The 12432-nt window shown below is 43.0% G+C and overlaps 1 pseudogene across 1 annotated transcript; it reads left to right on the top strand.

Annotated features, from left to right (window-relative positions):
- Nucleotides 1-232: 232 nt before the first annotated feature.
- LOC147619424 (wall-associated receptor kinase-like 20 pseudogene) lies at nt 233-3570 on the top strand (annotated as a pseudogene). The gene is made up of 3 exons (XR_015261894.1): nt 233-1109; nt 1494-1562; nt 2489-3570. The product of XR_015261894.1 is annotated as a wall-associated receptor kinase-like 20 pseudogene (transcript).
- The last annotated feature ends 8862 nt before the right edge of the window (nt 3571-12432 follow it).

Here is a 12432-nt window from a genome sequence, read left to right as displayed (position 1 = left end):
CACTTATGATGATGAACTCACTTGCCTAATAAAGCAATGTCGTTGACTAATGGAGGAGGCGGGCAGCACGTTACATGGAATCTCCCCACGGAATCTGCCTTCCATTAGGCGCAAAACCTTGACTTAATATAGATTAGCATAATCATTTGTGTATTATGGTTCCCTCAGATGATACACCATACTACAGTGATAATGCTCAACCCTAAAGAAACCCAGAAGGGGGACAGAAGGTGAGGTGACTCTCTCCATAGTCATGAGTTTATTCAACTCAACTAGCTCTGTATTAGAGCAACCCATTATCAAAATGCCCAATGCAGCTTCTCCTAAGTCTGGAAAGTTTCTTACATTCTTGCATCACATTCTAATCCTCTTCTTAATTGGCATGCAATCCTGCTGCAATGCTGCTTCCTGCCCGAATTGTGGTAACATGAGTGTTCCATACCCTTTAAGCACAAGCAGCTCTTGTGGCGATCCTAAGTACAAGATCACTTGCAACCCTAATGATACTCAGCTTGTATTTGAGGCGATTTCAGGCTCTTATCCCATCACAAGCATCAATGGAGAGCTTCAAAGCTTGGTGATAAGACCGCCTTCATTACATACAGGGGCCTGCATCACAACCGATTATATAAGTGAAGGGCTTGTACTCAATCAGAGCTTACCTTTCAATGTCACCAGCAGCAACACTATCATGCTTCTCAATTGCTCTCAGCTTCTGTTGAAGTCTCCATTGAACTGCTCCTCCAACAGCTTGTGCTCGGAGTTTTTAGAGCAAACGAGGGGTGATCAAGTGTGTGGAGGCAAACTGTGCTGCACTTTTAGAGCCGGGGGTTCTACCTCTACGTTTAATATACAAGTTCGTGAAGGTGGATGCAGTGCCTACACGAGTGTAATCTCTTTGGATCCAATTCTTAATGCAAGCAGATGGAATTATGGGATTGAGATTCAATGGACAACTCCTGTAGAGCCAGGTTGTGTTAATCAAAGTGGTTGTGGCCAGGATTCTACTTGCCAACAAGCAGTGGACCAGAGCACCAACACTAGTCAATGGAGATGTCTATGTAATTCCGGCCATCACTGGGATGCAATAAAGGGTCTATGCTTGAAAGGTATGCATGTGTGTTACTTGGACATGCTTGAAGAGTATGCATATGTGTTACATAGACATGCTTGAAAGGTATGCATATGTGTTACATGGGCATGCTTGAAGTGTACGCATATGTGTTACATGGGCATGCTTGAAAAAGGTATGCATATGTTACATGGACATGCTCGAAGAGTATGCATATGTGTTACCTCTGTGTTACGTGGACATGCTTGAAAGGTATGCATATGTGTTACATGGACATGCTCGAAGAGTATGCATATGTGTTACATAGATATGTCATGTTTAACAACAATTTTCCCACTTGAAAGGCTACCATATTCATTTCTTACATGAAAAGACTATCAAATTCACTTTACATATGAGAAATTTGGTGGTGTTTTATCAGATGATGTTTGCAATTCTGGTGGTGCATGTAATAGGGATACTGGCCATAACAAGATGGTGGTGGAAGCAAGTAAGAGGCCAAAACTTCAATGCTAGTGGGAACTTTTTTTTTCTTCCTCAAGAAATGCTATTGGACAAATTGATTAACAAGTGAAGATTAATAAATGTTGGTGGTAACATAATTGGATGCATAGGGATAATTGTGGTCAAATTACCAAGGTAAAAGTGATCACATCCTCATGGCCTTGTGTAGAAGAAAAACTTGAGCCCACAACTCAAATTCGTTAGAAGCAAATAAACAACACCTATGCAAATGCAAAGGATGTAAATATTAGACACAATATGCACTAAGGTGATATTATATATAGTGGTCAAAACAATAGTTACGAGGATCTACTTACAAGAAAACCTCCAAATCACATATATTTTGAGTGTATACGGTTATAGTTAGTTGGGTCTATTTTACAAATTCTTTCAATTTATTTATCATTCCTTCTAACCATTGATATGTCTAAGTCAAATTATAGATGAGAAGTAAAAACTTACATACTAGTTATTAGATGAATATCTCTAAGGATACATTAGAAGTAAATAAAGTCTATAAACTACATGTATGCATATATTAGAAGTAAATAAAGTATATAAACTACATGCACCTCTTGTAAATGCAAAGTATGCAAGTAGACCTAGAAAAAGACTCCCTCTGGAAAGGTATACTAGGGGTGAAATTAAGGTACATAAGAAAATTTTAAAAATTCTCATATTAGTGTATGAATTCAACCATTTTTTTCACATTAATATGGAAAATTTTTAAATGGTCCCTTGTAGTTGGAACACCTTTACCTTATTGCTATAATACTAATAGTGACAAAACTCACATCCTAAGCTTACATATTTATGAGTGCCCTTGAAAAATATATATATATATATATATCAAAATTGATGGTGATGATTTTATTTATAATTGCCATTGATATGGGGTGGACGTGCATGCAGGCATTGCGATTGGCTTGTCAGTGTTCATCATAGTGAGCGGGAGTGCAGCCATGGTAGTATGCAGGAGGAATTTGAATGCAAGGAGGCTACAAAAGAAGCTAGCAAGGGAGAGGCAAGAGATGCTGTCAAGCAGCTCGGGAGGGAAGGCAGCGAGGCTGTTCAACAGCAAAGAGATGAGGAGGGCGACGCAAGGCTTCTCGAAAGAGAGAGTATTAGGGTTTGGAGGGTTCGGCGAGGTGTACAAAGGTGTGCTCGACGATGGCACTGCGGTGGCTGTGAAGGTCGCCAAGGTTGGCAATATCAGAAGCACAGAGCAAGTCCTAAACGAAATCAGAATCCTCTCCCAAGTTCACCATCGAAGCTTGGTTCGATTATTAGGTTGCTGCATGGAAACTCCCCAGCCTTTGCTCGTCTACGAGTACGTCTCCAATGGCACCTTGGCTGAGCATCTTCGCGGCGCCCGCCCTGCCTCCTCCCTTGCCTTCCTCCCTTGGTCCTCCCGCCTCGCCATCGCCTCTCAAGCTGCTGACGGCCTCGCCTACCTCCACTCCGCCGCCTTCCCGCCCATCTACCACCGTGACGTCAAATCGAGCAACATCCTCCTCGACCACCACATGCAGGCACGCGTCTCCGACTTCGGCCTCTCCCGCCTCGCCGAGGTGGACGCCACCCACATCTCCACCTGCGCGCAGGGCACGCTTGGCTACCTCGACCCCGAGTACTTTCGCAAGTACCAGCTCACCGACAAGAGCGACGTGTACAGCTTCGGGGTGGTGCTGTTTGAGCTGGCCACCTCTAAGAAGGCCATTGATTTGTCCAGGGGCCACGACGACGTCAACCTGGCCGTGCTGGTGGCGGAGAGGGCCGAGGAAGGCATGGAGTTGGCCGACCGCCGCCTTCTGAGTGGTGGCGACCGACACGTCGAGGCCAGCGTGGAGGCAGTTCTTCGCCTGGGTCTCCGCTGCACACACGAGAGCCGCTCCCACCGGCCTACCATGCGAGAGGTCGTGGAGGAACTCCGAGCAATTTCCTCCCAACAACCTCCGCCTCCGCCTCCGCCTCCGCCTCCGCTTCCATATTAATTCATTATAAAACTTATGACTACAAACTTATATAAAGGTCCTAAATTATCACTAAAACACATTTAATTTTGCAATTCTTTTGAAGTTGAGAAAATGATTTTTACCTTGTAAAAAATGAGAACCTCGCAGGTCCATTGTATATTGTTTAATGGAGCTCATAAAATTTACTTTGACTTAATCATTTTTGCGCTGCCTCTTGCAAAAGCAGGGCATTGGGTTCACCTCTTTTTTTTTTTCCTCTTAACGTCTTTATTATTATGGTCAAGGGCGACCTTTTTTTCCCCCTTACATCAAGATAATCAAACACTTTTTCTTATAAAGTCAAATGCCCGCTCAATAGCTGACACTTTTTCTTATAAATTCAAATGCCCACTCAATAGGATGTTTGCTTAAACTATATAAAAAAACTATAGGCTTAACGTCACATTGTTAATATCACTTACCTAAAAAACAACTAAATCTATTGTATTTAGCCTATCAAATTATGGGATACTTTTAACGTCAAGAAAAATGTGACGTTACTGACATTTAGTATCACTGTATTAACATCGAGCATAACATCGGTGCAAAGTCAATTTTGGCACGTTTTTTAAAAAGTGGCTTTTTTTCCTGAGTGACGTTTAACAACATCATAATGTTCAAATAAACGTTATAATGTTGCATATACATATGAGTGATGTTTAACGTCGTAATGAAGACTAACGTTTTTAATGTTATAAAATGTTGCATATACCTTTGAATGATGTTAAAGTATGACATTAACACACTGAATTGCCTATGTCGGGCACCACGGGCTATGCTGAGCTTTTTCCAAATGTATTTTGTGGTGCCATGCGCTGTGGTGAGTGAGGTTCTCTTTGCTCTGTGTTTTTTCAAGGGCTTCCTCTTTACTTTAAGAGATGCATTGGCTGCAACGCATGGGCTAACATCGAACAAATACAAGAATTGATATGATGTGGGAGAAGCTAATCATAAGGGAAGCTCCCTTGTCCATTTGAGAGTTAGAAAGAGTGGATGATCCAACTCCACCAAGTTGCAAAGGCAAAGAAGTGGTCGTAGAGGAGTCACGCAAGAAGCTTCACCCTAAATGGAGCCTAAATGGCATCTGTAAGCTCTTATATGTATAAGCTCAGTGTGTATTTATGACACTAGGTATGCATATGCTCAAGTAGCCGTATGATAATAAGTCATTAGAAAGCCTTTGGACATCTTTTGGGCCCTTTGCTAATGACCCTCATTAGCAATGGACCAATGGGAAGAGAGCAGTGTGCACATTTGGTCTCCTCCAAAAGTAGGGGGCAACTAGGCTTGTCTTTCTCATTAATACAAATGTGGGGTTCAAAAAGTACGGACTAGCCTTCATAAATTGGGGGGAGGGGGGGGGATACGTAACTAGAAGTAGGGGGGCTTCATCATTTTCAGCCCCCATCGATCTCGTGGGTCAAAAAACCCTAAAATTTTGGTTTTTTCAAAAAAGTGTTTTTCCCCCTAAAAACCCAAACCAAACCATATTGTATCAAAAAAGAGCTTTTTTCACCTCCATCTTCTCTCTCTACACTCCATTCTCCCCTCCAAACATCACCCTACACTCCATTCGCCCCCCAAAACCAACAACTCAAATCTCCATAGCTCTCTCTCTCTCTCTCTCTCTCTCTCTCTCTCTCTCTCTCTCTCTCTCTACTGTGCTTAGACTTGCATCTTATTCATGCCTCTCTCTCTCTCTCTCTCTACTATGCTTAGACCTGCTGCTTATTCACGCCTCTCTCTCTCTCTCTCTCTCTCTCTCTCTCTCTCTCTCTCTCTCTCTCTCTCTCTCTCTCTCTCTCTCTCCAATTATTGCAGCATAAGCAACCATGGAGGGTAGTGCATCTTCGTCGAGGAGAAGGCCAAGAGACACAATAGAGTCTGTGCTCTTGCACAATGTGACGGATGAGCACAATGCTTGGCCTGGGATGCATTTTCAAAAGGGAGATTGGGTCTATTTGCAACCCAATGCCACTGGGACCCCATCAAGTTCGACGTCGAGATGTGGTTGAGCACCATTGGAAGGGGCGTCTACTAGGTTTCAAGGACTCAATGCGTCATGGGTTGGTGGCCCTTGTACAACATGTGTACTCAATAATGGATATTTCATTGCGGCCCCAATGGCACACTCCTAAGCTGCAAGTGTCCATTTTGTAATCTCACTCCTTTTTGGGCAGATGTTTTGTAATCTCACTCCATTTTGGAGTTGGTCTATAATCTCACTTCGTTACAGAGATTTATAACATATATTTATTTTCTACGGTACTTTGGTTTAATGAATAGGCATTTTGGTTTATTGAAAACCTTCTATAAATACCCAAGGCCCCTCTGAGGTTTTTTTTTGGTACAGTGTGATAGGACACAAACCTTCTACAAATATCCAAGGCCCCTTTTATGTGTCATTTTTTTCTTCACACTCTCCAAAGCACCAAAGCACCTCAACAGCCCTCCTCATCATGACGCCCCTAGAGCAATTCATGGACTTCCTATGTGAGACTAACTTCCCTGAGGCCATGCACCTACACGCTATGTTCACTCACGTGGTTGACTAGACCTCCACCATCCGACTGCACTTAGATCTATTTGCTGACACGCTCACCTACATGGAGACCCACCTGAGGCCACAGTCACTGGCATTACAAGATGATAATGGCTTGTGGGTGCCATGTAAACGACTCAAGCACATAGCCCACAAACGAAAAACCCTTCAAAAAATAGCTTAAAAGATTTGAAGGCATGGCGGCACTCTCAGATCACTTCATAGAGCTTGAAAACAAAAAAGTTCGCAAGCTTGGCAAAGGGGATATTGGCCAGCGCTTCCTCTCATGGTTGGCATGTTTTGTCTTCCACATTTCTAAAGGAACCGAGGAAGGTGAGGCTGAGCTCACCCATCTATGCCTTGGGGGGTTTTGTCACACAGAGAAGGGTGAGCAAGACAAGGTAGCCATTGCTGGTCCTAGTGAATCAGTGCTCGTCCAAAAAGACTCCCTGGAGGGTGCACTAGGGTTGGTCGAGAACCCTCGTCGCTTCAAGGCTAGTGCTAGCAGCATGGCAATTGAAGAGGAAGATGACTCTGTCCCCATTCCAAAAATAGAAATTGAAAGTTTATGTCCACTGGTGGTTAGGGGGGAGCTCTTTCTCTTTTTGCACGACATCAAAAAATCTTGTGGGATTCGCATGGATGAGTGCCTTAGCATGCTCAAAGTGAAATGTGAATTCCCTATAGATGATTCGAGTACATGCTACCTTGAGGATATCCTCCTACCATTGATAAATTCCATGGAGGACATAGTGGCGATCATGCTAGAGGCAGCGAAAAAGCATGGAACAATCTCATGTAACTGAGGAGGAGTTTCAGACTGTCCAAAAAAATATCCAACTTGTGGATGTGCCGTGCCGAGAGATGGGTGGTGGAAGTCCAAAGAGGGCAGATTTGGATGAGATGAGGTCCAAGATTGATTTGGAACACAAAGTAGACAAAGATGAAGATGAAAAGCAGGAATTGTGGTGGAGATCGACAACAACTGGGCCACGAGGCGAGGTGGGGGGTCATGTAGTTCTGCTAGCCCATACCCAACCCTGAACCATTATATTCCCCATCGCCTTGTGGATGATTTTGTTATAATCCATAAGGACTTCAACCCGTCTGCCACTTTCTCACTTTTTGCATTGAAAGCATTGTCAAAGTAGCTGTGCGTGGCCACTTTAGGCTAGTTAGTTAGCTTATGTCATATTAGTTAAGAAGTCTCTTGTAGTGACTACTTTTGGTATGAATTATAGAGGCAAGGTGTTGGCCCAAATAGGAATTGCACAATCCGTAGGCCAAAACTTGCCTAAGGAAATAGCAGAAGCAGTCTTCATAGGGGAGCTACCCATTGCTAAAAAGCGTCGGACAGCCCTTGTATCCCGAATCCCACCATCTCATATGTAAACTTTTATGTAAACGATCTCCTTCATAATGTTATGTTGCAATCTCTATGAATCATTGTGCAACTGTATTGCAATCTCTATGAATTGTCTTATGTGGAGTTTTTTTTTTTGTTCGTCTTTTTATGTTCTCTTCTCCATGCGTTTGAATTGCACAAAACATCAAAATCCAAAGGGGTCAGAGGGGTGCGAAAATGGCTTGTGTGGGCCTCCCGCACAGGCCTTTTTGCACCCTTCTGGCCCACTTTTTTTTTCATTTATTTGATATTCTTTTACTCAAAACAACCTACAAATTGATTTAATTGGTTTAATTTGTTAACTTTAGTTTAACTCATAAATTTTTGGGTGAATCGATTAAATTAGTCATTCTATAAAAATTAACATTTTGTGTCTTACGTTTAAATATTTCTAAAAATTAACATTAGTCTTAGGGTAAAATACAAAGGGCTAGAGGGGTGCGAAAATGCCATGTGCGGGCCTCCCACACAAGCCTTTTTCGCACCCTTCTGACCCACTTGTTTTTTCATTTATTTGATTGTTGGTTGATCAAAACACCATACAGATTGATTTATTTGGTTTAAATTGTTAACTTTAGTTTAACTCATAAATTAAGAGTTTATGTCTTCAGTTAAAATATTTATAAACATTAACAGTCTATCTTAGGTTAAAATCCAAAGGGCCAGAGGGATGCAAAAATGACCTGTGCGGGCCTCCCGCACATCCCTTTTTCACACGCTTGTGGCCTCACCCTTCTGGCCCATCAATTGGATAAGCCTTGCTAGAAAAACCTTAATCATGTGGCTGATGTGACATTGCTCAAAAAAAACTCAAACATTGCAGAAAACATCAAAATCCAAAGGGGCCAGAGGGGTGCAAAAATGCCCTATGGGGGCCTCCCACACATGCCTTTTTCACCCCCTTCTAGCCCACTTGTTTGGTACAATTTTAAAAAAACCAATCAATCGCATCAAAAACAATCGAAGAATATGAAACAAAGACAAAGAAGTTATCTTGCATTGACAATTGCAAAAATGTTACATTTGTACTTGATAGGCCAATTACATTAAAAATGAGATGGTCTATCTTTGCGGCCCTTTTTCTCCACGAATTCGTCGTGCCAATTGCATGTCCTTCGTCATGATGGTCACTCACTTAGCATGAATTATGTAGAGGTTAGTGTCTTTAAAAAGAGTGACCAAGTAGGCCTCCATTGCCTCCTGCAACACTTCGAGGGCAACGGACTGCATGCGACATTCCATCTTGTAATCCCATAGAATTTCCTTCCTTGTCCATGCAAATGGAGCCCTCCGGATTAGCAGCTCTGTCGACTTCTGGTAGTGGCATATCTCTTGGAATACTCTGAAGCCGGAGTGCATTTTGCATCGTGGACCACGGCGGAAGAGATTGGGGCGATCGGGCCATGCATGTGGGGGGCCTAAAAAACGTGCTCTTACAAAATGGCAGTGTTGCAGAGCAGCGTCTGGTCATTCGGGCTCTTGGGGAGTATCGGTGGCCTGTGGTGGCTGTCTAGGAGGGGCATGACCTCTAGGTAGAGTCTTCACGGTTAGTGCCAAGTGTGCTGGAATCTCCATGCCATCGCATGAGGGCTCCCCCAACGGCCTGTTGTCCTCCGACTGAGTCTTCTCCTAATCGGTACTCGAATCGCTCTCTAAATCGGAATCACTCCTCTATGTGTTGTAACTGCTACTGTCGGTGTTGTCATAATCGACAAGTACCCTCCTTTTCTTTTTACTATTGGAGGCGTTCAATTCCTCCGCGATATCCTTGGTAGCTGCTTCCCTCCTCCTTATTTCCTCTTCTGTGAATTTCTTCACAGTCTACTTAGTGCACGCCATGGCCTCGAATGTATGAAAGGCTTAAATAGGATGTGTGCTCTCGTGTATGAAATGGCCAAAAGAGGGAAATCTCCTTATATAGAGCTCAAAAATACATCATCATTGCAAGAAACCCTAATTTTAGGAGGCGTTTCACACAGGTCACTAGGCTGCGAAAATGTCTAGTCTGGGCACCTCATTTTTGCACCCTTTAGGCCCACATTTTTTTGTTGAAAAAACTCAATTCTAAAATAGTTGACAATCTCCCTCGCTTGATAATCCACAATTTTGACATTAAATGATAGTTGGAAAAACTAAAAACAAAAATTGTGGAAAAATGACACTTGACTCCATAATTGGTAAAAAAACAAAATTATCATTCATTGGTATTGTGTTACAAAGAGGGTAGAAGTTTTACAAGCCAAAATTTGCCATCAAAAATCTAGCCCTTAGGGAAATAGATCATTCGAAGCCATCTTAGAGCTACACTGGATTTGATTGTGCTTGAAACAGCAGGGGACTCTAGTACTTGGATAATGTTATGCACCATAGCTTCCCGGTGTTGTGCAATATTTACGGCATAGCGCAAGGCCAAGGCTTGGTCTTCTTGCGGCACTGCGAGGTCATTAGGGCTCTACCACCTGTGATGTGGCAGAATGCACTTTGGTTTACACTGCAAACTCGCAAAACAAGTTTTTCAATCACTCATCAAAAATTTACACCATGAAACAAATGATGCTCTAAGGCTCTTACACATTACTTACCCAAGTAGTATGGCCAATGCGACCGCCAAGGTTGTGCAAATCTTGGATGTGGGAACGTAATCTCCCTCTCTCCAAGCATCCTTCCTGGGATAGATAGGTGGCCTCCTCTTCAGTTAGAATGGGTACTGTTGTGCAATATTTGTAGCATAGCGCAAAGCCAAGGCTTGGTCTTCTTGTAGCACTATGGGGTCATTGGGGGCTCTACCACCTATGACGTGGTAGAATGCACTTTGGTTTACACTGCAAACCTACAAAATAGGTTTTTCAATCATCAAAATTTTACACCATGAAACAAATGATACTCTAAGGCTCTTACACATTACTTACCCAAGTAGTATGGCCAATACAGCCGCCAAGGTTGTGCAAATCTTCGATGTGGGAACGCAATCTCCCTCTCTCCAAGCATGCTTCCTAGGATAGGGAGGTGGCCTCCTCTTCAGTTAGAATGGGTAGCCCTAGGTCAAACAAATATTATGCAAGCTCCTCAATGCTCATGGTTGCCATGACAAGGGGCGCTCAGAGAAGTAATGGAATGGAAAATGAGAGGGGGGTCCTAGGGAGGCTATTTATAAGCATTGGAATAGCCAACCCTGTAACCTAATTACCCTAGACCATATAACCAAAACCCTAGATGTCAATAAGGGCCCAAACTTTTTTGACTCTCCTCCGTGGTGTTATCCTCCATGCAGCATGGTGTACAGGTCCTGTCCTCCCCGCTCTCCACCGTGGTGATTTCTTCCCCTTCCCTGTCCACTTGGCAATGTCCACTTGGCAAGTTGGGCCAATTTGGACCTTTGAGCCCTCACCCTTGAAATTTTTCTGCCAAAGATGTGTCGAAAGAACCAATCAAACATTTCCTTGAGATAGTTTGTGCGAGTTTTACCGCCTCCATGTCGTGTGTTCTTGAAGTACACACCACTTGCATAGAAATGACTCTTCTCCATTCCTTGGGTACTCCACACATCAAGGGGGTCATATGTGTTCATGAACCATGTGCCATGAGCGTACAATATGTGTTGTAGTCAGAGAACAAAACCACATTTCTCTAAAATGAATTAATAGAAGATATATCTTTAGTACAAAGCTTAAAAATCTATGGAATACCATGTAACGCACAATATTCAATTCACCCCATGTGTTGACCACCGCTTTAATGAAGCTTTGCAACTCCGCTTGAAATTGTTTGCATTGTTCCTCACTTGTACTACTTAGATTCATCAACTGCATAACCTTGTTGAAATCTTCCCACACCTACTCACGCAAGACAACAATATTTGCATCCAAGCAGTCCGAGATAGTGCAAGCACAAAGGTCTTTCCCCACACAGCTCCCATCTCTTTGGAGCTATGATTTCCACACCTTCCCTATGTGCATTTGCTAGAACCTTCTTTCCCATGTTTGCAGGCTGCTGGAGAAACCTTTTGGCCTTTGCACCACTCATTCAAACCTTCTGTGCAACCATATGAGAACCTCTTGAGTTCTTTTGGTTCACTCAAATCTCCACGTTACCACCATGACAACCAATCTCATTGAGAATGTTCTCCACTTTTGTAATTGCCTCATCTTGTCGAGCTTTACCATGCATAGTGAAAGCATAGTGTAGTGACACTTTAAGAGAGGCGATCAAAGATATGCATGAAAGCATGCAAAGTACAAAGTGAACATTCTTGAAAGAAAAAGGAAGAGTGGGGTTCCAACTATTATCTCGCAAATCCCTCATTGGAGGTGCCAACATAGGTGATGAAAGTACACCACCATCCCATTCACCCTCGCAATTGCCCATCTTGACACATTCCTCTTCACCAACATCCCTCCCCTTGCATTTCTTCTTGCCTTTTTGTTTCACTGCATGCACCAAGGGCATGGATGAGTAGTATTTACTCCTTAAGTGCAACCAAGCATACACTTGATTGTCTTCAGGTCCCCACCCAGATGCCAATCAATGGCAAAACTTCCTAGACCGTCAACATCCAAGTGCTCCCCCTCTATTTGTGCCTTAATCACATTACTAACCCAAGGCAATCTCTCAAAGACCCATGCTAGCACCTCATGCATCTCCTTGGGAACCTCAAAGGCTCCCAACCACCATATTTCTTTCTCTGATTGAACACTGAACGAAAAGTTAGTGTTTGTTCTACTCTCATTAGCCTCATTAGTAGTTTCATCACTAGCTCCATCAATCCATCACTCTCTAGCTCCTCACGACCGTCACTAGCTTTAAAGGATTCTACCATAGTTTCATCACTAGCTCCATCAATCCATCATCACTAGCTCCTCACGATCGTCACTAGCTTTAAAGGATTCTACCATAG

Source organism: Cibotium barometz, chromosome 33 (genome assembly GCF_041138505.1).
Source record: "Cibotium barometz isolate CiBa-2024 chromosome 33, ASM4113850v1, whole genome shotgun sequence".
Taxonomy (NCBI): Eukaryota; Viridiplantae; Streptophyta; class Polypodiopsida; order Cyatheales; family Cibotiaceae; genus Cibotium; species Cibotium barometz.
Note: the sequence above shows the minus strand (reverse complement) of the source record. Positions and strands in the feature narration are given on the sequence as shown.